The 25,478-nt window shown below is 45.2% G+C and overlaps 1 long non-coding RNA gene across 1 annotated transcript; it reads right to left on the minus strand.

Annotated features, from left to right (window-relative positions):
• Positions 1 to 639: 639 nt before the first annotated feature.
• LOC128326422 (uncharacterized) lies at positions 640 to 24,865 on the minus strand. Its single transcript, XR_008308038.1, has 7 exons — positions 24,357 to 24,865; positions 14,794 to 14,857; positions 13,195 to 13,272; positions 11,791 to 11,934; positions 4,602 to 4,857; positions 2,152 to 2,212; positions 640 to 848 (listed from the first exon to the last, which is right to left on the minus strand). It is a non-coding gene; the product is annotated as an uncharacterized LOC128326422 (long non-coding RNA).
• Positions 24,866 to 25,478: the final 613 nt, after the last annotated feature.

Below are 25,478 nucleotides of genomic sequence, written 5' to 3' on the forward strand. Positions count from 1 at the left end.
TAAACCCATAGTAAAGTTGCTATCTGCGAAAGCTCCATAATTTCCAGCATGTTTTACACTTGGCTTTACTGTTTTATGGCTCTACTGGTTTTTAGTCTTCTTGGCTGCAGGTTCTGTTACTCTTATGGTGCTGTTTGGTTCGACTGGAACCTACAGGTACCTGATGCTTTCTAAATTATACACCACCCTAAGTGTCTAATTACTGAAGGGTCGTTTAAGAATAATATTTAAATATTTAAGTATTTAAAGTTGCACATTTCTAATTTATTTCAATGGCGGCAATGTAAGCATAAGCTTAATCTGTCTATTATGTAAAGTAAAAAGGTAAAGTTGTGCCATCGAGTTGGTGTCGACTCCTGGTGCCCACAGAGCCCTGTGGTTTTCTTTGGTAGAATACAGGCGGGGTTTACCATTGCCATCTCCCGCGCAGTACGAGATGATGTCTTTCAGCATATTCCTATATCGCTGCTGCCCAATATAGGTGTTTCCCATAGTCTGGGAAATGTACCAGTGGCGATTCAAACCAGCAACCTCTTACTCCCTAGGCAAGTTACTTCCCTGCTGCTCCATTAGGGGAGCATATGCTTAATTCAGTTAATAGCTGGATTGTGCCTACTGAAGATTTTTCAGGTAGTTAGAATACACATAAGATTTTGTCATAGCAGATGCTATTCAAGTCCAGGAATATTATTCTTTGAAAACTTATTTTCTCAACAAATAGATAATTTTTTAGCCATTCTAAAACATTTTGAAAAGCAGAGACATGTAGTGTTTATTGTTCCAAGGTTTAAAAACTGTGACTATCTCATTTGAAGAAAACACTGTAGAGATAATGCAAGATGAAGCTGCTGAAATGGAAAGTGAGAAAATTATTTGTATGTGGCGGAGCTTACAAATTGAAATATTGGCACTTGTGAAGAACAGATTTTATACACACAACAGATTGATACTTTTCATTTCCTGGATGGAACAGAAGCATTGGTATGAGAACACTTATTACACACACTTTTGAGGAGAGACAGTCTTTACCATTTTCCACTTGGAGATCTCCTCCCCTTCCCTCATGTGGCTTCCATCTTTGTGACCAGCATATCATTTTAAATATGATATGCACAGTGACAACTTGTACAATATTTCTTTGTACTAAGCTTAATGCCCTAAACAGCTTCGGCCCAAGGTATTTAAAAGAATGTCTTCTTCACTATGCACACCATTGCTCTTTGAGATTGTCTGGAGAGGTCTGTCAGCAGTTGCCACCACCAGCTCATCTGGTGGCCATTCAGAGACAAGCCTTGTCTGTTGCTACCCAAGTCTCTCTCAACTTGCGCTCTAGTCATCAACCTTGCTGTTTCAGTCCTCATAGTTCTTCCTTATACCAAGGGGCCAGTTTTGAAGCAGGTCGGAGAGGACACTTAGGAGCGATTGTGTCCACTACCCTGATGAGTTGACTGTTCCAATTCTCCACAAGAGCATCAATAGGGTCATCAGCAAAGCCAACACTAAATCCCTTCAAGGCTTCTTGGAATCCTATTGGATCCAATAACCTTCTTGGGAGGACCTAATGGGCCCCTCGCCCCTGCAGAGGTATGACGTGATTGTGAGTCCAACCTTAACCAGATGGTGGGCCGTCCATGACAATGGGGAAATCACAGGAGTCCCAACCCATGGAACACCACCCTCTTCAGAGTGAAAGACTAGATCAAGTGTGTGACCAGCAATGTGTGCTGGTCCTGAGACTATTTGGGACAGGCCCATAGTAGTCATGGCCGCTATGAACTTCTGAGCTGCCCCGGACAAATTGGTCTTAAAGTGAACATTTAAGTCCCCCACCAACACAATCCTGGGAGACTTCAATGCCAGGCCTGGGACCAAGTCCTTCAGCTCAGTTAGGGACTCTGTTGGGCAGTGGGGCAATCGGTACACCAACAGAAGTACCAGTCTATCCCTGGTCCCCAAACTTTACACACATTCATAATGGTCAGATACTTTGACAGGGATCCTGGCAAGCGAGATGTTATTCTTATAGACCACAGCCATTCCACCTCCCCGCCCATGTCCCCTCACCTGCTCCTCAACAGAGTGCCCTGGAGGGAGAAGCTGAGACCAGACCGGGCCGCCATCCTTCCCCAACCAAGTCTCTGTGATACATACCAGGTTGGCTCCTTCATCAGGAATCAGATCATGGATGACTTCAGGTTTATTGTGGACTGACCTGGCATTGCAAAGGAGCAAGGTGAGGCTCTGTGAGTAGTTGGCACTGCTCCCCAAGGTCAAAGAGCTGGCAGGACAGCCAGAAGGGGAAATAGCAATTAAGTTTCTAATTTCCCTTCCTCTGCAATGGCCTGCTGACCTGCCAACGTTACTTCTTCTGGTCCCCACCACTGCCGGAATAAAGTAAAAGGTAAAGTTGCACCGTTGAGTTGGTGTCAACTCCTGGCAACCACAAAGCCATATGGTTTCCTTGGTAGAATACAGGAGGGGCTTACCATTGCCATCTCCCGCACAGTATGAGATGATGCCTTCCAGCATCTTCCTATATTGCTGCTGCCCAATATAGGTGTTTCCCATAGTCTGTGAAACATACCAGTGGGGATTTGGACTGGCAACCTCTTGCTCACTAGGCAAGTATTTCCCTGCTGTGCCATTAGGTGGCTACCACTGGAATAGCCACCCCATAATCTGCAAATATGCCCCCTGTCTCCAGACAAACCCAGGCACATTAAAACTAAGTTCACCCAGGATTGTAAAGAGAAGACAAATTAAAAATACGCACCCACCACTATTACACCTAGGGGTGTGCACCGGACCGCGGACCTGCGGCTCGGCACTGGGGTGGGGGGGGTCCATTAAGGGCGGGGGGGGGGGCTTTACTCACCCCTCCCGCGCTTTGCTGCTTCGGCGCCATAATTAGTTTAAAAAATGCGCCGCAGAATCCCTCGCCACTCCGGGGCTCCTTCTTGACTTCAAAATCGGGCGGCAGGATACTTCCCTGCCGCCCCCAAAGCCCCCTCAAGCCATTTGAGCTCTTTAAATCTCGCCCCAGACCGAGTGCTAAAGCGCTCGGGTGGGCGGCAGGGAGATGTCCGTCCGTCCGCCCGCCCCCTTCCCTGCCTTCTGCGAAGTGCAGTGAGCCTTCTGCGCGCGCGTGCGCAGAAGCAGGGAGCCTTCTGCGCGCGCGCGCGCAGAAGGCTCCCTGCACTTCGCAGAAGGCAGGGAAGGGGGCGGGCGGACGGAAGGACATCTCCCCGCCGCCCACCCGAGCGCTTTAGCACTCGGTCCGGGGCGAGATTTAAAGAGCTCAAATGGCTTGAGGAGGCTTTGGGGGCGGCAGGGAAGTATCCTGCCGCCCGATTTTGAAGTCAAGAAGGAGCCCCGGAGCGGCGAGGGATTCTGCGGCGCATTTTTTAAACTAATTATGGCGCCGAAGCAGCAAAGCGCGGGAGGGGTGAGTAAAGCCCCCCCCGCCCTTAATGGACCCCCCCACCCTAACCCTCCCGAACCAAAACCACCCCTTGTCCGGACCGGTTCGGAGGCCAGTAGAATGGCCTCCGAACCGATCCGTGCACACTACTAATTACACCCACAAAGAATCCAGGGCCAGATAGCTTGGCCCACACCCTCATTATCCCCCAAAGAGGCTCCCCCAAAGGGGCAACCCCCTTCAGTTTCACCACAGGCAGCGTTCCTATAAGAGGCCCAGAGCTGGGCAGGTGGTACCAGGAACCGCTGAGTCACTCTTCCCTGCCCCCAGTCCTGCACACACTCCCCACAGATATTCAGCAGGGGCAGCAAGCCACAGTCCCACAGGGGAAGCAAGGAGCAGGCAGGTAGCAGCAAAAAGAGCAAATAGCGTGCACACACACACACACAACACACACACAGGCTCTTATCTTGGGCAGCACTGAATTGGAAGTAGATGGTCTCTTCCTTTCCTCTGCTGGGCTTCTACCAATGTTTAACAATGGACTTCCAGAAGGTTCCATTCTGCACAGGCTCTTCAGGAGGCAAACTCTCTCAGAGAGACCCCTGGACTGAGGCAAAGACTTCACTTGGCCCTACAGACTGTTAGACCCTATACACTGAGCTTGGCCAAGATGCACAAGGCCAAGAGGCACTGAAGGTCAGTCAGTCATATATATATTGATGTGATTACATGTGTGTGTTTCCAGTCAACAAGACAAGAGTTCCTTGTTACACTGCAGAAATGCCTCCGCCTGTACTGTTTTCTAATTGAGGCTACTTAATTGTCTCTGTCCCCCTTCCCCCACTTATCTCAGAATCTCTTCCCCTATGGCAAACTGTCTGGCTTGTAAAAAGATTCTCCTCCAATTCTTGCTGGATTTAATTCCTAAATATTGTATTTAATTTATTACATTTATATATTTTCTTCTATCATGCAGCTCCATGAGACCCTTCAGATGATGGTTTATTCTATCATGAACTCTAATGTTGTGGTTTGTCCAGATAACATTCTCTGCATCCTGTCTGGAATTTACCTCACTCCTGTAAAACACGCATTTCATGTATTTATTTTGACCTGGTAACACTAGTGAAACGACTTACGCAAATGAGAAAAGGCACAGATAAACTGTAACACAAACCTGTCTGGATCTGAGGAGAAGTGGTCTTCTTTGCAAGCAGTGATGTATCAGAGGGTTGTCTCCCTTTGTAAATCTTACTCCTGACAGATACTTGTTTTGAGGGCTTCGAGACAGGATCCATTTAGGTGTTGGCTCCCATCCCCTTCTTGGACCTCTCCCCAAACTTAGTACATTCGTGCCAATGGCTGCTACTTCAATGGTGGGGAGGGAAGATCAGCTGCTAGCACTGAAGCAAAGTGTGGGTAACCAATGGAACCTAGGAATATTTATATATATCAGATAATTAAGATTTTTATATATCAGGTAATTAAAAATAGGGAGAAGAGTCAAAACTTCTCTGTCATAAAACCCAATGTGTTTTCTCGGGCTAATATGCATCAGGGTTTATGTAATCTAGGAGCTTGGTACATAAACCACATTTCCCTTGTTTTGCTGTATTGCAGATAAATTAGGATTCCGTCACTGCATGCTCCTTTATATAGCTGTCAGATGTACTCTTCCAGTCTTGGCCAATTTATATGAAAATTGTGTTTCTCAAGACTTTCTCAGGGCATACTGAATAGTTATTTACAAAATGTGATGGCAGTGCACCACAAGTAAAACTAATTTATTTTTAAAAAATGGATTTTAAAGCTTTACAGATAGTTATACCTAGTATGAAGAAAGCATACCAGTGGGAAAACTGGAACAAGCTATCTGTTTGCCTGTTAGATCCTTTTATTGGAAGATTTCACACTGCATTTGTGAAAAGATAGAATGCATTTGTGAGCTCTCTTCTCCATAGCTAACAGCTGAAATAAGAGTTATATCATTTATAAAGGAATGTTTGTTCACGATTTGAATGTGGAAATGAACACACCTTACACAATGACCTGGGAAGCAGAAAGGAAACACATACATAGTAATAAGACCTGTTTTTGTATGAAGACACATCAGGGGAATGGGAGCTCTGTGCAGATAGCCTGAAAGCTGAGGATAATGGAGCAGCAGTGCAATCACATCCTGGCCACACTTCCAACTTCCACTTATTGGCTGGGTCTTGCATACAGTGCCTACATGCATATAAGCACTCCATGTCTAGCCTCTCTGGCCTAGCCTCTCTGTGGTAAGAACCTTCATGCATGCAACAAGCATGCATAGGTCACATGCACAAAGCCTAGCCAACATGGAGGCTCAAACTGGGGCCAACTGGTGTAATCCCGCTCTTCCATCCACATATTGGTTATCCCTAGATTCCATGTCTGCATGGGGCTATTCACTTGTTGATAGGGAAAATATTTCTTGTAATGGTTTTGCTGTTCCAGTTGGTTCAGGCTGGTGATCTCAGGGGTGACCTCAGCCTAATCTTCTCCTGAGGCAAAAGACAAAAGCCCCTGTTGCTCACTCACTCACCTGCCTGCTCCCACTCCTAGCCCCCCAATTTATCAGTGGTCATCATCACCTACTTGCTCCTCCTCTTCTTCTGCTGGTCAGAGAAGAGCCTGCAAGATGTTGTCATTGTCCAAGTGGACTGGAAAGATTTCTCTAGGGTAGCATCACCATATGCTATCCTACAGAAATCTTACTGGTTGACACAGAAGACTGACACTTGCCTGGAGGCTCTTCCCTAAACAGTATTAAGCAGTATAAGAAGAGTCAGAAGGAGGAGGTTCAGAATGTGGACAGTTGGGGGAACATGGGAGGGAGGGAGGGTGAAATTGTCTACCAAACCAGCCAGCTCTGAACTAGTGAGATTTAAACACAGTGCAAGCAAAGATAACTGAGGCAGTTCTTACCTGTCTGAAATGTTTGCTGAATGTTAAAAAACAAAAGCAATTCTCAGAGGAGAAAGAAACCTACCCAGTATTTTGCAGTTCCCCACAAATGATCACATTTGTGTCAATTTCCAGATTGTAATCAGGGAAGTCAGAGGGTGGCAGAAGGGGCATTTTTCAATCCCAGTGTTCCTGGTGTCACAATTGGGATTTTTGAGCATCACTAGGAATCCTGGGACTGTAGCTTTAAACTCCTTCTGGCTGAATAAACCTTACAAGATAAGTTTGGAAAAAGGAGAGAGGAGGAAAACTGGCACCAGAGAGGACCAAGTATAGCTGTCAAGATAAGTCAAGTTTCTGTTGTATGCTATGTTTTTCTCTCAATGACACTCAAAGTGATTTACAATAGGGGTGTGCATTTTGGAATTTTCTTGTTTCGATTTGTATCCGAATCGAAACATCCCCGTTTTGTTTTGTACCCAAATTTTCCTAATCTGAATCCGAATCAATTTGGATTTTTAAAAAGGGTCCCAGGGCAAAAAGAGTGGGTGGTGGTGGTAGTGTCCAATGGGTGGAAGCTACCACCCAAATTTCAAAGGAACTAGGCAAAGGGCAGGGGTTTTTTTGTGAATTTTGTTTAAAGTTTACACATCTTTAAGAATTTTCCTATAGGGAATAATGGGGATTCCAGCAAATGTATCGCTTCAAATCAAGGGGAAAGGGATGACCCAGAGCAGAGTGTGGTGGGTGGTAGAGCCCAATGGGGGCAGGGAAACTTCCAGAATTATTTCAAAGGAATTGGGCAAAGGGCTGATCTTTTGTGATTTGTTGAAGTTTACGTGTCTTTAAGATTTCTCCCACAGGGAATAATGGAGGTTTCAGCAGCCCCATAATTTCACTTGGGGGGCACTGGGGTTGCCCAGAGTGAGGGGTTGTGTAGTGCACATAGGGTGCCAACCACCCCCATACCCACAAGCCTGTGGGGTACTGGGGTTTTTTTTGTTTCTGAGGTGTACATTGTAGATTCTCTGGTAGCATATGAGATTTTCAGTGAAAAACAAGAACCCATTCTCATATGCTACCAGAGAATCTACACTCAGAACACCACAGAAACAGCAGAACCCAGCACCCCATGGGTTAGCAACCCTTCCCCTGGCCAATGTGGGGTCAGTAAAGAGTGGGAAGAAGCAAAAGAGCCAATGGGGAACAAGGAGGGAATTGTCAGCAGGTCAGCCCATGATTTAGGTCACTGATCAGAAGGCTGGAAGGGTGGGAAATTCAAAGAGATGTCAAACACAAAATGGAGACTGACTCAGAGATCACCACAAAATGGAGGTCCGAAACAACAAAATGTTTTGTAGCCGAAATAGGGATGTTTTGTTTTGTATACAAAACTTTTGGATCTGGAAAATGGGTGTTTTGTTTTGTCTACAAAACACCCGAAACAGGCTGTTTTGGGTACAAAACGTTTTGTATCTGAAACGTTTCGCACATCCCTAATTTACAACAGCAAATCAAAAAGGCAAGAAAAATTAATCACAGTAACTCAATAAACACAAATCACAAAATAATAATTCATCAAATAACAGCAATTAGTACCGAACTACTGAAAATTAAAATCCAAGGGAGCAACCAAAAAATAATAATTTAATAATAACTACATGATGACAATAATTCAATTCAGTAATATTACTATTATAATAGCAACATTAGATAACAATAACATTCATACCTAATGGCATGATCGTAAATCAAACAAATATAAATACAAATACAGCAGCAAACAACCATTAAATTAAATTAAATTAAATTAAAACTGCCAGTTTATCAAGTGTCATCACTCTCAAATCTGCCCAAGGTGAGATTTTCAAAAATTACAGCATATTGGTTCAGGGAATGATCCCTCAGCTGGCTTGTCTCCCCACCCTGAGGTTACTTAGTTGTTTACAACATAGTCTTACGCATGATCCCTTCTCACTGCTATACCTTTATTTGGAAGAATATAAGTGAATGATTGGCATTCATTCATATGAGAGAGAGAAAAATAAAGCAGTGCACTTTGGGACAATGGTTAATTCCACTCTAGGGAACGGACATTATTTGTTCACAAAAGCCCTGTTCAGATGTTAGTCTTGAACAGGACCAATGTATAGAGAGGGCAAGTGGGAATGCACCTGCTAGTCATGCCCCCATGCCAGTGTGCTCATTGGTCAAGCACCCCAGAAACCCAGTGTTCAGTTCCTGCCATCTGCAGAAGTGCTGAACATGCTGAGGTCCAAGGTATTGGTTAGCAAGTATGTCGATGCAGGAGTGTGGCTAACAAATGTGTTCCCATTTGCCCTTTCCGCACATTGGTCTGACTATGCAGGCTTCTTCTGGCATATGAAGTAAAGCTGTGGCAACCAATTGTGTTCAAGAGAGGGAGGGGCTTCCTACACAACTCCAGTTTCTGCAAGCTGCACAAACTGGATGACACATTGGAGCCTCCAGACCCTCGGCTTGGCAAGTTTGCCTTAATTCAAACTGTGGGTTCATTTGGAGGTTTGGGGGAGGGATCAGAACCACGGTTGGGTCTGGGAACTGTGGTTCCAATTATTCTGATGAAGTCACAGTGGGTGAACCGAGGTAAGTTTGCCTCAGGTTTCTCATGATGTCCGAAGGTGGCCTTAAATTCTAAACACACTTTTTAGTACTAAATTGAACCTCCATGTAACTATGTAATCTTATTCATAAGGATAAGCACAGATTTTTATGGGAAACAGTGCCCTTCATGTATTAAAATGTATTGTATGGATTACACTACAATGTCAAAAAGGTATTCAGTAATTAAAGGACTGCTGCATTTCCCCTCATTTCTTTTTATGTGCATATGAGTATTTTACTTTTTTAATTTGCAATTTATATTTTAACTGTAATGGCCTTTGGCTATAAACAATAAATTTTCTACTACTGCAGTGCTATATTAAATATATTAAAGTGTGGAACCACAGTTTTAACTCTGCTTCCAACTCCTTGCAGAAGAGCAATAGCACTAAAGGACCCTTCTGGGAAAGGACCTGTGAGGCGGGGCAAAGTCTGTCCACAACCCCTGAGACTGCGTAGGCTATACTCCATGAGACAGGGTACCAAGCATACTATGGCGAGTCACTCTTCTCTTCAGCAGCAGCAGCTAACATAGTTGGGCCAGCTTAGATTGGACTTCTTGTCTGTAAGTAATACGTGTTAAGGACATGTCCTACTACCTCCAGCAATGCTCTTTATGAAAGTGACCCCCCCCCCCCGGTTATATGGAATTGAACTGAGAATCCAAACATATTTTGCTTCTTCTCCTTCCTCTTACAGTACTTGCCATTTCACTTTTCTGTTTCCACAGAAGTAATATTATCTCCAGGTTTGGCGTGGAGGGCAACTACTAATTAGGGATGTGGACGAATCAATTTTTTTGTTTCGATTTCTGCCTGAATGACATTGTTTGTCATTGAAAATGAATTGTCATTGTTTTCAGTGACAAACAATGAATCCACTCTCATTTGCTACCAGAGAATCTACACTCAAACACTTCAGAAACAACAAAACCCAGTACCCCATGGGTTTGTGGGTATGGGGGTGGTTGGCACCCTATGTGCACTATAGCACCTCTCGCTCTGGGCCACCCCGGTGCCCCTCGAGTGGAGTTATGGGGCTGCTGAAATCCCCATTATTCCCTATGGGTAAAATGCTTAAAGATGTGCAAACTTCACACATTCTTTAAAAATCATCCCTTTCACCAATTCCTTTGAAATCTGGATGATAGCAGGCACCCATTGGGGCACTACCATCTGACCCACTCTTCTGCCCCCAAAGCCCCTTTTCTGCCCTGAATCTGCCCCAAAGATGCACAAACTTCAGAAATTCTTTAAAAATCACCCTTTAGCCCAATTCCTTTGGAATCTGGGTGGTAGCAGGCACCCATTGGGGCACTCCCACCTGACCCACTCTTTTGCCCCCAAAGCCCCTTTTCTGCCCTGAATCTGCCCCAAAGACACACACATTTCAGAAATTCTTTAAAAATCAACCCTTTGCCCAATCACTCTGAAACCTGGATGGTAGCAGGCACCCATTGGGGCACTACCACCTGACCCACTGTGGCACTCCTAGGAGGCATCCACAGACATAAATGGGCACTATCTGTCCCCATTGTCCCATAGTGTGGATGCAGCACACATCAACAATAACAGCAGAGCTTTGCAAAGAACAAAGTTTCCAAAGGTCATGCACATCCACTGTGTCACTCACCACATCCACTGTGTCCCACCATTCCCCACCAACAGAAATGCAATTGATCTACACACACCAGTGTGAAACAACAACAATGAATGCACTGCCCTATGTGCCCCCTCCCAATGCAGGGTAACAGCAGTAGCCAGCAACAAGCAAGCAAGCAAGTGTGATATCACAGATGCAGCAGACTAGGGCATCAACAGCATCAAATGTGCCCTGCCCTCCCTCCCCCAAGCATTTTTCATCCACAAGCAACAGACACAGCTACATTGGTGGCACCTGGCCATAAAAGCTGGTTAAATAAGGATGGGTGGAAACAACATTCTGCCAGTGGAACAGCGAGGTTTGCCCCCCCCCCCACTCCCACCTACACAAGTAGAAGAGTGATGATGACAACAATGGCACACAATTTTTTGGTGCTTTTTTTCTGTTTTCCATTTCTGCAACAGATTGGAGCCTGTGGCACCAGCAGAACCTATTGTAGATGCAAACAAGCTAGTTTGGGGAAAAAAACCAATGATGATGATGCTAGAAGTCACAGTATGACCCAATCTTCATTGCAAAGAAGTCCACATACAGACACACAGAGAGAGAACTTGTCCTGTGCCCATCCATGAGGTCCCCAAAATACAGGCACATCAACAAACCATCCAAGGCATTTGAACTGCATAATATATATACTGCTAGACTTGAGATTATGTAGGGGGGAAGCATAGTATACCTGTAAATGTGTGCTCTGCAAAAGGGTTAGTGGGTTTAGGGTTAATTTTTGCCATGGCCTCAGAATGCTACTGTTGGGGGTGGGGATGGGAGGTAAATGGGTGCAGGGAGGAGGCTAGAGTCTGTGCCTTCCTGCCCACAGAGCCTGTAGGCTGCTGGGCAGAGAATATTTATACTGATATATTATGGACACAGAATTGTTTTTTAAAACCACGAGGCTATGCTACCCTTCTAACCACCTACTAGTACTAGCTAATGGGGATCCCTCCCACACAGAACCCCTGTTTAAACTTCTTCTAAACTAAACAACACACAGCTTTTTAAATTCAATTGCAACCCAAAACCTCCCCCCAAACAGCGGGAAAAAAACCCAGAATACACAATTCCAGAGACGTGTGTGTGTGTGTGTGTGTGTGTGTGTGTGTGTGTGTGTGTGTTAAAAGGGGTACACTCACTCAGTCTAGGGCTTCACCCATGTTGTGTGTCCAGTTGCCCACTTCTGTGGTCTGGTCTCTGAGTCTACTCTTTCTTCTTCAATCTTCTTCTCCTTCTTCAGTCTTTAGATTGGGGGGGGGGGCTGGTGCAAAAGCCTGGAAAATCTGGGGGGAAAGGGGGTGGTTAGCCAGGTGGCCAGTGGCGATTTGTTTTGGAGCTGACTCTTTTGGGACTTGCAGAGGGGTGATTTGTTTTCTGCACAAATTGCCCAAAACAGGCAGATTCGGGTATAGATCGTTCTGTACCTGAAATATTTCACACTTCCCTACTACTAATACTACTAGTAGTAACAAAGACAACTTTCTGCTAGCATATAGCGCCTTTTGCATGTTGAATGTGGCTGACAAACATGAATATCATAGAGAAACTTACAAAAACCCAGTCAGCCAGCATTTCAGCTGAGCAGCTGAGGCTAGAATAGTAACTTGCCTAAGGCCTCCAAGTAAGTTATATCACTATCCATGATCATGACACTTTACAAAACAGTGATAAGGCAGATCCCTGCCAAGTCTGAAAGGAGACTAGAGAGAAGTGGAAGCAAGAAAAGACTGGGGAAGCTAAAGGGAATTTCAGTTGAGGTTTTTTCAGCTCGCATGTTCAGTTGATTGGCTACATATGCTGCTATGCCAGAACCCTTCTGCCTGACACCCTAGTTTTCTATGAGCAGCTGTATGGAGGAGCATTCAACCCTCTAACTCTTTTAGATTAATAGGACTTTTCAGTCATTATTGTTTCTGGGAATATGGAACATATGACTATTATTATGAATATTTACTTACTATTTTTCAGCTTGTGTACCATCCCCAAAAGTGCACCCTCAGATCCTGCCATGTGCTAACATGCTCTGAAACTCTGCTCCCACATTCTTCGCAGTTACAGTGTTGGTCTGAAAAGACAACCACTTTACTCATGGACAGATTCTTCCCACGATGTGGAATACTGGAGTGCCCCAGTGTTCCACATCACAGAGAGGATCTCGCCATGACCACAGCATTCATGCCTGCAGACAAATGCTGTAACTGTGGAGAGTGCAGTGGCAGGGTTTCAGAGTGTGTTAGTGCAGGGGTCAGGCTTGCAGCATGCTCTCAGAGATGCTGTGTGCAAGTACAGCATCCTGATATACAACAACAACTGGACAGGGCTAGAGATATTGCCCAAGGCAAGCTTTTCACTTCATCTTGGCCTAGAGTTTATCTTGGCCTGAAATAGGATATTGAGAATGTGCACCTACAGTGAAGAATGTTGTATGCGTGCCTTATGTATATTTGAAACATTGATGCAGTAGTCCAGCACAGACAAGAAAAAAGGGGACATCTGCTGTCTTGTTTTTTAAACACAGGAAAATACCACCTGTGTCAACACACCTATGCTTGTCTTTCTCTCTGCCTCTCCAAACCAGAATTTTGCTAGCCTTTTGTCTCTTCTCTCAAGTCCTTCAGAGCCTGTGAAGCCAAGGTTGTTTTTTTGTTAAGACAATTTCATGATAGCAGGGCTGAGGTGTTCTTTTTCTTTCCTGATTTTTCACAGGGATAAATATCCCTTTATACACAGTATGCATTCATTTTTTAAATTCCATTTTCTAGTTTTGTGATTGTTGGTTATTTTCCATATAAAATATTTAGCCACTTCAGAAGAGTAAATTATGCTTTTGTCCATAAAGTCCCACCGCCCCCCCCCCAACTGAATAACCTCTGGCTTGTTGCTTTGAGCATGTGCTATGTGTTTTTTTCTGTGTAAATTAGCCTTGTTTGGGGCCCCTAATCTGTACCTAATGGTGCAGCAGGGAAAAGACTTGACTAGCAAGCCAGAGGTTGCCGGTTCGAATCCCCACTGGTAGACTATGGGACAGGCACAGCTTGTGAATGTGCCTTGGGGGGGGGGGGGGCGGCAGGCGGCTTCTTTAAGGTAAACGGAGCTGGTGCTCCAGCAGCTGGTGCCCAGCAGCCCCCATGGCGGGGAATCACCTCCGCCACTCACCTGGCTCCCGCAAAGGCGAGCCCCTGCCAGCGGCCAGGTGAGTGGTGGAGGCAATTCCCTGCTGCAGGGGCTGCTGGGCAGCACGGAGCACCGGCTCCCCCCCCCCCGGAGGAGAGTTCAGGAGCTGCGCCTGCTATGGGAAACACCCATATCGGGCAGCAGTGATATAGGAAGATGCTGAAAGACATCATCTCATGTTGCACAGGAGGAGGCAATGGTAAACCCCTCCTGTATTGTACCAAACAAAACCACAGGGCTCTGTAGTCGCCAGGAGTTGACACCAACTCAACAGCACACTTTACTCTGATTTTAGATTATAGCAAGGGCAAAGGTCTTAAACTCCCCCCTCACCATGGTCCCAGTCCAGATTGGGCCCTACCTATGAGTTGGGCCCATGCGGGGGAGCAAGCCCACTGCTGCATAGCACATACTTAAAGTGATACCTAGTTTGACCCTTAGAATGATCATAGTAGAATAAGAAGTCTAGTATCATTTCATTAAACATCTGCTACAGTTTTCGCTTCACTGTTTTTCACTCAAGAGCCATTTTGGGGGGGGAAACCTTCAATGTGAGAGTCATTTCCCACTGTGCTGAGCTCTGCACAGTACTGCACTTTTCTCAGTGCTGGGAGGGCCCTTTAAGAGAGAGAGAGAACCCTCCCTTAAGAGCTCTATGAAGAAAGCATTGGGAACGACTACATTTCCCAGCACTCTCTGCATGCCTTCCAAGATGATGCAAGAGGACCCCATTCCCCTTAAAGGATTCCTCCAGTGCTGGGCAAAGTGCAGCACCACATGGTGAGAATGGCTGCCTCCGCATGGTGCCAGGGGGACCAGGCAGAGTATTCAGTGTCACCTGAAGCTTCACACATGTCTAATAAACAATTAGTCAGAGGGGCACACTTAGGGCAGATGAGGGCTGCCACTGGACCCTGAGCCTTAGAATGAAGAACACTGATCTACTACATGTGCGGACAACACTTTACCCATTTTTCTGGTGCTCCATTCCAGCCATTGTAGCTACTTCATGTCAAGTCCCATATGCTTTCTCTGGAAAACAGAGATGCAGACAGAAGAAAAGTTTGAGTAGCAACTCCTCAATTTGGGGGGGGGGGCAGGGTGGGGTGGAGAGGAAAGATTCTTGAAGGAAGAAATATATATATTTTGAACATTGAAGATCCAGGTTATTAGGTCTGTTGGGGGGGGGCATTCCTCAAATGCTATGGCGGGGGGCAGGGTGGTCACTTCTCAAATGCTATGCTGTCCCTGCAGCATTCTATTTGGCCCTAACTGAAACTTTTTTCTTTCATCAGAAAACAACACTTCCTTCTGAAACAAACAAATATGCTGTTTAAGATCAGGAAAGAAATGCTTCAGTTATAAGCAAATGTAAGCTTTTAAAATTTAAGAATGTAAATGTAAGAATTTAAAATTTAACACAATGTTAAAACACTATTATAAACTGTACATATAATTAAAAGCCAGGGTGAAAAAATGTATCTTAACTTTTAAAAAATTGTCAGAGATGTGGAGGCTCTTATTTCAGCAGGTAGCACATTCCAAAGCCTTGGGGCAGCAACGGAGAAGGCCTATCCCCAAGTAGCCACCTGCAGCTGCAGATGAACCTCTCCAGATGATCTCAATGGACAGCGGGGTTCCTAGTTTGGTATGATTATTTTCAAGGAGATCATATTTTAAAGCCTATTTCCAAAACCAGTACTGTTCAGCTCTGTATTACCCAAAATGCATGCACAAATATTTAGACACCATGTCATTCAGAAATGCTGGTATTTTAATATTTACCTCAAGGGGATTGTCTGATCTACTTTTGAAAACCACATAGGAAAAAAGTATTTCAAACTATGGGCAATAGAACTCTTGGCACAATATCAGTGTTATGATCCCCTTCTTTCAGTGTTATGATCAGTGTTATGACCCCTTTCATCCCTCTGGCTACAAGACCCACTCACTGAACACCACAAAGGAAGTAGAAGGGTATTCTTAACAAAAAAGTGAAGATCACTTCTCAGGACACGTTCACTTGTATTGACCATAGATGGTCATGTGGCATTTTTGTTTTGTCTACAACAGGCCTGCACAATTTGGGAGCCCCCAAGTCCTATGCAGCCCATTAGTCATGTACTGCAGCCTGCCATGCAGGGCTGCAGCTTGCCTTCCAGGCAGAGATGTGCAGAAACTCTTTGAGAAATTCCGCATGCCTTAGAGAGAATCCTCTGGCTTCCCTTGAACATTCTCAGATATCTCTTCTTGGGAAGAACCCTGAAATTCACTTCCAAATTCCACTTTCCGGTTTACGTATTTATCTATTTATTTTATTGAACAAATTTGTATACCACCCAAAACTTAAGTCTCTGGGAGGCTTACAATAGAACAATACCAATTAAAATTAAAATGTCAACACATTAAAAGAATTTAAAATTTAACACAATGTTAAAACACTGTTATAAACTGTACATATAATTAAAAGCCTGGGTGAAAAAATGTATCTTAACTACCTTTTAAAAAATTGTCAGAGATGTGGAGGCTCTTATTTCAGCAGGTAGCACATTCCAAAGCCTTGGGGCAGCAACGGAGAAGGCCTGTCCCCAAGTAGCCACCTGCAGCTGCAGACGAACCTCTCCAGATGATCTCAATGGACAGCAGGGTTCATGGTGAAGATGATGTTCTCTTAAATACCCGGGGCCTAAGCTGTTATGGGTGAGCCACCTAATGGTGCAGCGGGAAAATGGCTTGACTTCCAAGCCAGAGATTGCCGGTTTGAATCCCCGCTGGTATGTTTCCTAGACTATGGGGAAACACCTATATCAGGCAGCAGCGATATAGGAAGATGCTGAAAGGCATCATCTCATACTGCGCAGGAGATGGCAATGGTAAACCCCTCCTGTATTCTACCAAAGACAACCACATGGCTCTGTGGTCGCCAGGAGTCGACACCAGCTTGACAGCACACTTTACTTTTACTTTAAGCTGTTATGGGCTTTATAAGTGTGGAGGAACAAGGCCTAAACCTCTTCTTTGTGTACATAATACCTTGTATTGTAAATTGAATTCCTATGCCTAAACCTCTTCTTTGTGTAAGTAAGATTGCATGTGTAAATTGCCTTGCTAAGTCTCTGTAGTAAGAAAGCTGACAGGGTCAAAAGTTCATGGCAGTTTAAGTTTAGAGTCTAAAGTTCATGTTTTCTGCTTAGCAGTTCCATTTTTGAGGGCAATGCAATGTACTGGTTTGATTTTGGAGGGAAAGGGAGGTTTGATTTTATTGGTCATGGTTTAAATATGGAGGGAACTTAAGTTATGCTGATTGGTTTGTTTAAAAAATTGTTGAGAAATTTTGTGTATATAAGGAGGTTACTTTTAGCACAGTAGACAGAGAGAGTCAAGTGCAGTCAAGAAGTTACATGTTGGAGAGCTGAAGGAGCTGAATCCAGTCAAAGCTGAAGAATTGCTGGCACAGTCTGAGAGAGGATCAGAGGTGGAGCTGAGAGAGACCTGTGAAATCACTTGCAAGCAAAAAAGAACCAGTCTGGGTTGAACCCCCAGGACTGTGAAAGAGAACAGGTCCTAAGGCTGCACAAGGGACAAGCCAGGTTGCTGCAAAAGTTGAGGTAACTACAGAGGACTCCGAGTTAGGGACCAGTGTTAGATAGGTCAGTTGGATGTGTTTTTTCAATCATTTTATTTCTGCCCTTATGGTAACTGTGTTTTTTTAATGTGATCCGGTACCAGGAAACCAAAGCTACTTTTAAAAATTGGACTAATTTTTTCCAAAGTACAATTCTTGTTACATTTAATGATTAAAAGCTTCTGTCTTATTTTCTCTGACCCACACCTAAAGGCTTTCCACTTTATTGGGTATTTGTTTCACCGCAAAGGTTGAAGGGCTGTTACACTACACACAGGCCCCAAAAAGAAACATCTATTTGGTGGCAGCAGTTAAGAGTAGAAATCACAGGGCCAGTTTAGTCTGGTCTGTGACAAGTGTTACGGGCAGATCTATATTATTTTCCAAGTTCCGACCTTGCACAATAAACTCCATCTTACCTGAATTTAGGTTCAGTTTGTTATCCCTCATCCAGCCCATCACTGCCTCTAGGCAGGCATTTTGGGAAGTTATGCCTTCCCCCAATGATGTTGACATGGAGAAATTGATTTGGGTGTCATCAGCATATTGATAACCTACTGATAACACCCTGCACCAACTCTCCTGCTGATCTCTCCCAGCGATTTCATGTAAATGTTAAATAAACATTGGAGACAATATGGAGCCGTGAGGGATAGCATATGAAAGTTCATATATGGAAGAGCAAAAGTCTCCAAGGGACACCATCTGGAATCTGACCAAGAAATAGGAGAGGAACAACTGCAAAGCAGTGCCTCCCACCCCCAGTCCCCTCAGATGCTCCAGAAGGGTACTCTAGTTGATAGTTTCGAAAGCCGTCAAGAGATCCAAAAAGACCAACAGTCTCACACTCTTTCTGTCAATTCCCAATTGGAGATAATCCATAAAGCCAACTAAGGCAGTCTCTACCCAATAGCACACCTGGGAGCCAGTTTGAAATAGTTCTAGATAATCAGTTTCCTCCAAGACTGCTTAGAGCTGGGAGGCTACCACCTTCTCAATTACCTTGCCCAGCCATGGAAGGTTGGAGATTTGCCTATAGTTGCTTAACTCTGAGGGACCTAATACAGGGTTCTTCAGAAGAGGTCTAATGATTGCCTCCTTAAGGCAAGGAGGCACCCTGCCCTCCCTCAGAGAAGTATTTATAATCTTTACCAGGCCTTCTACAACAAATCCTCTGCCAGATAGTATGAACCATGTCGGACAAGAATCAAGAGAACAGGTGGCAGGCTGCAGTGTTCCAAGCAGCGTGTCCATGTCCTCAGGAGTCATTAACTGAAATTGATCCAGCCTAAACACATAAGAGGAGTACCATATAAGAGGATATAATAACTACATAAGATGATATGCTGGACACTTCCATATCAGACACTGCAGTAACTGTGGGGTTGGAGTCTAAATTAGCCTAAACATGAGCGATTTTATCCACAAAGAACTCATTTAAAATGTCACAGCAGATAATTGATGCTTCCAAATTCTGATTCAAGGGAGATGGGGCATGTACTTGCTCTCTTTCAGTGCCGAACAACTACTCTGGGTGTGAGCTTACAGATGCAATATGGGCAGAAAAGAATAGCTTCTTTGCTGCACATATCGCCTGAGCATAGATCTTCAAATGCGCTCTATGTTGTAATCTGTCAGATTTGAGTCAAGCATTTCTCCACTTGGGCTCCAGTCATTTACCTCACTGCTTCAGCCTCCGCAGTTCTTCCATACACCAAGAGGCGAATTTTGAAGCAGATCAGAGAGGGTGCTTAGGAGCAATCATGTGTACTGCCCTGGTGAGTATCCTGTTCCAGTTCTCTCCCATGGAACCAAAATAATCGCCAGCAGAGGCAACACTAAATCCTTCCAAGGCTTCTTGCAATCCTATTGGATCCAATAACTTTCTCAGGCAGACCATCCTAATAGCCCCCTGACTCCTGCGGAGGTGGGATGTGATTGTGAGACCAAACTTAACCAGATGGTGGTCCATCCATAACAATGGGGACATCACAGGATTTCCCACACACTTAATACCACCCTGATCAGAGTGAAAGACGAGATCAAGCATGTGACCAAGATGACTTAGGATAGGTCCACAGCTGTAATAGTCACTGTGAACTCCTGAGCTGACCTAGACAAATTGGTCCCAAAGTCCCCCTCAACCACAAGCCTGGGGGACTCCAACACCAAGCCTCAGACCAAGTCTGTTAGTTCAGTTAGGGACTCCGTTGGGCAGCAGGGTGATCGGTACACCAACCAAAGTCCCAGTCGATCCCTGGTCCCCAAACTTAAGTACACACATTCAATATGGTCAGATACTTTGACAGGGATCCTGGTAAAGGAGATGTTCTTACAGACCACAGCCACTCCACCTCCCCACCCATGTCCTCTCACCTGCTCCTTAACAGAGTACCCTAGAAAGAGTAGCTAGGACCAGACTGGGTCACCAGCCTCCCCCAACCAAGTCTCTGTGATACATACCAGGTCAGCCCCTTCATCCAGAATCAAATTAAGGATGATTTATGATTTATTTTGGACTGACCAAATGAGTAAGTTGAGGCTCTGTGGATAGTTGGCATTGCTCTCTAAGGTCAAAGAGCTGGCAGGGCAGCCAGAAGGGGAAACAGCTAGGAGATTTCTGATTTCCTTTCCACTGTACCAGCCTGCTGACTTGCCAACATTATTTCTTCAATACCTCACCACCAACGGAATAGCCATCCCATAGTCAGTGGATACGCCCCGTCTCCCCATTTCCAGACAAACCCAGACACAGTTTAAAATGATCTCACCCAAGACTTAAAACAGAAGCCAAAATATTAAATTTGCCCCAACCAATACCACACACAGGTAAATTCCTGGGCCAGGAGGCCTGGCCCTCACCTGGTGGCAGGCCCACCACCACAGGCAGAGTCCCTAAATAGGCCCAGAGGTGGCTAGTCTGGGCGGTTGCTACTCAGGAATTGCTGACTCACCTTGGGTCCCGGTCCTACATAAACGCCCCTCAGATGAGCAGCAGCCACAGCCCCAAAGGTCGGGGTGGGGTGGGGAAGCAGAGGCACCAAACCTACTACCCAAGCCCGCTAGGTTCCATGCTACCTTTGTGGCTGCCCCATTCCAAGTGGGTATCAAAGAAATGAGTGAAAAATCAATTATTTCCACATAACCAACTGGCATTTCCATCACCCTGTTTCCAACCCCAAGTATCAACATGAATTTAATCTTTATGAATTGTTTGCACCAGAAACATAGGTTGAATAAGAATGGTGTGTGTGTGTGTGTGTGTGTGTGTGTGTGTGTGTGTGTTTGTGTGTGTAGCAGCATAACCTTTTAGTTATTTACAATAAAACAGCTTTTTTAAACAAATAGTAAACCCCTCCACTTTACTTATCCTTTAAAGCACCCTGCCACGCTCACAGTCACAATATCTAAAGGGGATTAGGATAACTTGAGCATGATATGAGCAACTGCGATCTTGAAAAATCCACTATAAGCAAAAGGAAATTTCTGGTGGACAGAGCCAGGTGGATGGAGATTACAGTAATACCACTTGAGGGGAGGGCAACCACCTCTGTCCTTGGTTGTTTTTAACCATTGACTTGGCCAATACATTTTATTGTGGCTAGGGATGATGGGAGTTGTAGTCCAACAACAGCTGGAGAGCCTTGGGTTGGCCAAGCCGCTTGCTGCCACAGGAAGTTCAGTGATGTTCCCCCCGACAAAGATTGCATGCCAGTGGGGCATCTTTCGGCTGCCCTCATGCGACACCAGCACACACACAGCATTTGAGCTATCCTGAGCCATTTTTGGAAGGTGGTATATTAAATAAACAAACAAACAAATAAATTTGCCACTGTCACACAAAGGCAGCTGGGAGATGCCCTGGTGGCATGTGATCTTGCGGGGGAGGGGGGAGCGCCACTGAACTTCCTGGAGTGGCGAGCAAAGGAGCAGGCATGGATCTGCTCTCCTCCATGTTAAAGGTGTGGGGAATGTGCTGCAATTCAGAGCTTGAATCGTGTTTCGTGCACATTCCTAATTTAAAGGGACAGCAACTCACAGAAAACATTTTGTGCAAGCAAAGCTTGATAGATTCTATCTACATCCCTCCCCCAAAGCACTGTAATGGAAGTGAACAGAAAGGCGGAGCAAAGCCACTGGTCAGCTTGAGATGTCAATTTCAAAGGACTCTTTCTCCCCCTCAACCTTTTCCATATATGGAAGATCTCTCATTTCCCCCCAACCTTTGTCAGTTTCAGCATTACAATATTTGTCTTTGAAATACATCAGGGGAAAAATCTCAAATGGCCAAATCTTTCCCATTGCTGATTAGATTCATAGGTCTATTTATTCCATTTGGATTTAACTATACAATGCTCTGTTCAGCCCAAATCTCACCTGAAGTCCAAAGCATACCTGCATTTGGGGTTCCATGGCCAATAAGCCACACCTTCTTCTTGCACAGTGCATACTTACTCTGTGGCCCATGTGAGATACACCACTGTGTGAGGAAGGGTTGTTTAACCAGTGCACAAGTACCCCCCCCCCAAGTTTTGTGAGGGGATGGGAGATGTTTGCAAATCACACTCCAAGGCATGGAATCCCTCTCCTTTGTTTCCTTGTGTGGAATCCCCCTCGTTTCTTTGTCCTTCTATCTGCAGTAGGAGGAATAGAGCTAAGGTTCCTGTAGAGTGTTTCAGTCTAGAGTCCTCTGGTGGAGTTACTGTAAGTGTTCAGAGGAGACAAATGCCCTTGCAACATTGTTAGGCTGCTTGATGTGTGTGCATAGTGTTCTTTCACCATATTTCCAACCACTCAAATTCCCCTCCCTGTGTGCTCTTATTTTTTTTTAGCGATGTGGCCAGAAATGTAACCCCATGCTACACACCCTGCTATCTGGGCTATCTATTCCCTGGATAATGTCTGTATTCTGCTGCTAGTTCACCCTGATGGGCTGCACTACTATGATGCTATGATCCATAATGGCTGTGAAGGCAAAATGGGAGGAAGTGGGGGGTCACACCGAGGTGTTTTTTTTTTTAGGGGAAAGGGTGCTCTCCATTGAGTTCAGTGGAAGTATTTTAACTTCCTTTTACTCTTGTAATATTACACTGTCACTGGGAATAGTACTGAAGTCTAGGAGATCTTAAGTTTCTAAGTTCTGTTCCTCCCTCCTAATTACATCCATTTGCAGCTCCTGCACCAGTAGAATTTTATTGGCATTGCCAATAAAACTAACATTTTCAGTTAACACTAACTGAACTAACATTAAACCAATGTAACTGTGATGTTGTGCTGGCATGCCTCTTCAATGCCGGTGTATCTTTGGGTTCCACTGGCATAAGAGGATTTCCTGATATTTCCTCCGCCTCCTCCTCCTCCTCCTCCTCCTCCAGACAGCATAAGATAGGATTACACTGTTAGTTGATTAGCCTGCCTGTTAAATGATACTGTCCAAGTAGATACCATTCAGTCTAGTTTAAACGGGAAGCATTCGTTTCTGTTGTCGGCATCTAGAAGTTTCTGTATCCTGGTTATCTCTGAACTGCATTTTGTCAAGATACACTGAGTGAACAATGTCAGGTTGAGTCATGCTGTCGAGGCAACTTCTTTCCCTGGAGAGCATCTTCAACTGTGAATACATGCTCTCTAATGACAGTCAGCTGTCATGTCTATAAACATACATTTCCCACCCATTAAGGGTTCTTTGCTTCTCTTCATGACCTCTTACCAGCTCTCCATACCCTGGCCATGTGGCACAGATGGTATAATCCTGTAAGGCTAGGGCAGGTGACAGTGATGTTCAGTGTTTTGGTAATCACAGGCTGTAATTAGCCAGACTGGACAGAGCCTCAGATAACAGGGCAGCCAGCCAGCTGTCAGTCATGAGACCTTGTCTTTTAGATTATTGTAATTTGGCAGCAGGGGTGGGAGCGAGGGAGGAAGCAAGGGACAGAAGTATATTCATCCTTCCTTCCTTATTAAAATACTATATTTTAATTAATTTAAACCTGCAAAAACTATTTATTTACTGACAGAAGTATTTCTTACTATATATGGTCATTCTTTCATCTATACTTTCCCTGCACCTCAGTTATAAAAATACTTACGTCATGCATATGAATATTTATGAATTTTTGTCCCATCTTTTGACACTTGTACCCAAAGCAGCTTACAACACTTATAAAGCAGCTTACAACAAATATAACCAACAAGACAAATAACAATCAAGACACTAAACATCAAATTAATAAGCAAGAGACAACAAGGCTATTCACATGCGTGTGCAAAACTGGGCTAAGGAAGCCCAGCCCTTTTTGCACTCAAATGTAAACTGTCGAGATTGGGCCCAATCCCGGCGGCAATACAGCGGCAAACCCACCTGTGAAGCCACCCCTCAAAAAAGGGGTTAGGAGAGTGAGTGCTCTCCTAACCCCGTTCTGGCAATTGTCTGTCAGCTGTGTGTGTGTTTGGGTGTGTGTGTGTGCTGGAGCGATCCCAATAATGCACCTCACACACACACGTGGTGCATTATTAGACCTCTGGAGGACAGGGCAGTACATCCCGGTGCTCGTCTGGGCAGGCAATCTGCCCATCCAAGGAGGCAGCACTGTTCCTCTGTGGGGAGGTTAAATGTAACCTGTTCTTCCCACAGACCTCCCAGGAGCCCTTCTCATGGATTGTGAGAAGAGGCTCAACATCTACAAGAGTTCTAACCCACTCCTCCCCAGAAACAGTAAAGAACGAGCCCACATCCAGGGGTAGAAAAGGGCATCAGAGGACCCTTGGCTATTGCTGATCAGGAGCTTGTCCCCGCTACAAGTTTGGATGAGCCGAGGGAGAACAAGGCACAATCAGCTGGCACTTCCTGAGGCGTTCCTTCACTGAGCTCATCTATTCTTACCTGCTACAAAGACTGAGTCTTACCCCTGTCCTTGTGGTTGGAGACTGGCAATCCAGGACAGCTGATCTTGCTTTATGTGGAGATTCCTTCAGCGAAGTGAGGAAACCATCTCCCGATCCCATTCTCAGCTCCCTTCCCTCTGTAATCTGCAGAGGTGTATTGATCTCCTACATCCTCTTCCCTGCCTGCTGCTAGTTAGATTCTCTCTCCGTCACCTGCATGGGAGCCTTACATCCTTTCCACCAGATCAGGCATGTAACAATGATAGGGCAAGGGGAGACAGTTGTCTGGGGGCCCCACTGCCTGGAGGGGCCCCCCAGAGGCACCTCATGTGACTCCCCATTGCCCCCTGCCCAGCCCCATAGCCTCTCAGCCACTTGCCCTCTTCGCCGTCTCTCCTGCTTGTTCTGCTGGCCCGCAATCGAAGCAGCAGGCAAGCTGCAAAGAGCTCCTTTTCTCCCGCCTCTCAGCTGATTGGCGGGTGGGCGGGGCTTCCACGGAGGCCTCCGTGTAGGCCGCAGTGAAGCCTGAACTCGAGTAGGGCCCAAGCAAGCCAGGAAGGAGGAGGCAGCCAGAGTGTTCTCTGCAGCAGAAGACCCCTTGCTGCCCTGCTTAACCCAGACCAGCATTTGCCAGGTAGAGTGTGAACTCCTTTTTGTGGTTACCTTTCCCGCCCCCCGCCCCCCCCCCCCATATAGGGCTCTGCTTGCCACAGGGCTTGGATGGGGGGGGGGAGGGACCGAGAAGTCTCTGAATATTTATTTTGAAACAGCTTGGAAAATTTGCTGACTTAAAAAAAACTATCTAAAAAGTCCTATAAGTGGCTTGTTTCATGGCAGAAAATTGCAAAAACTTCTGGAACTGTATTTTATTAATTTTATTTATTCATTCATTCATTTATAAATGCACTTATGTTCAGGTTGTTTTGCAACCCAGAAGGTCTGAGTGAGAACTGGGAAGCATGTGTGGTGCTTTTATTTTATTTTTCTTGTGTGTGAACTGCTCCCCAATAACTTGCAGGGACTTCAGGGTAAATCTGGCCAACATGTGAATGCAGCACCTCCATTCCAGAGGAGATGTGTCTTAAAGGGCTTTAAAAGCCTCCTGTGAAAAACCTCCTGCAATCAAACTTGACTGAATTTGTT

Source organism: Hemicordylus capensis, chromosome 5 (genome assembly GCF_027244095.1).
Source record: "Hemicordylus capensis ecotype Gifberg chromosome 5, rHemCap1.1.pri, whole genome shotgun sequence".
NCBI classification, from domain to species: Eukaryota; Metazoa; Chordata; class Lepidosauria; order Squamata; family Cordylidae; genus Hemicordylus; species Hemicordylus capensis.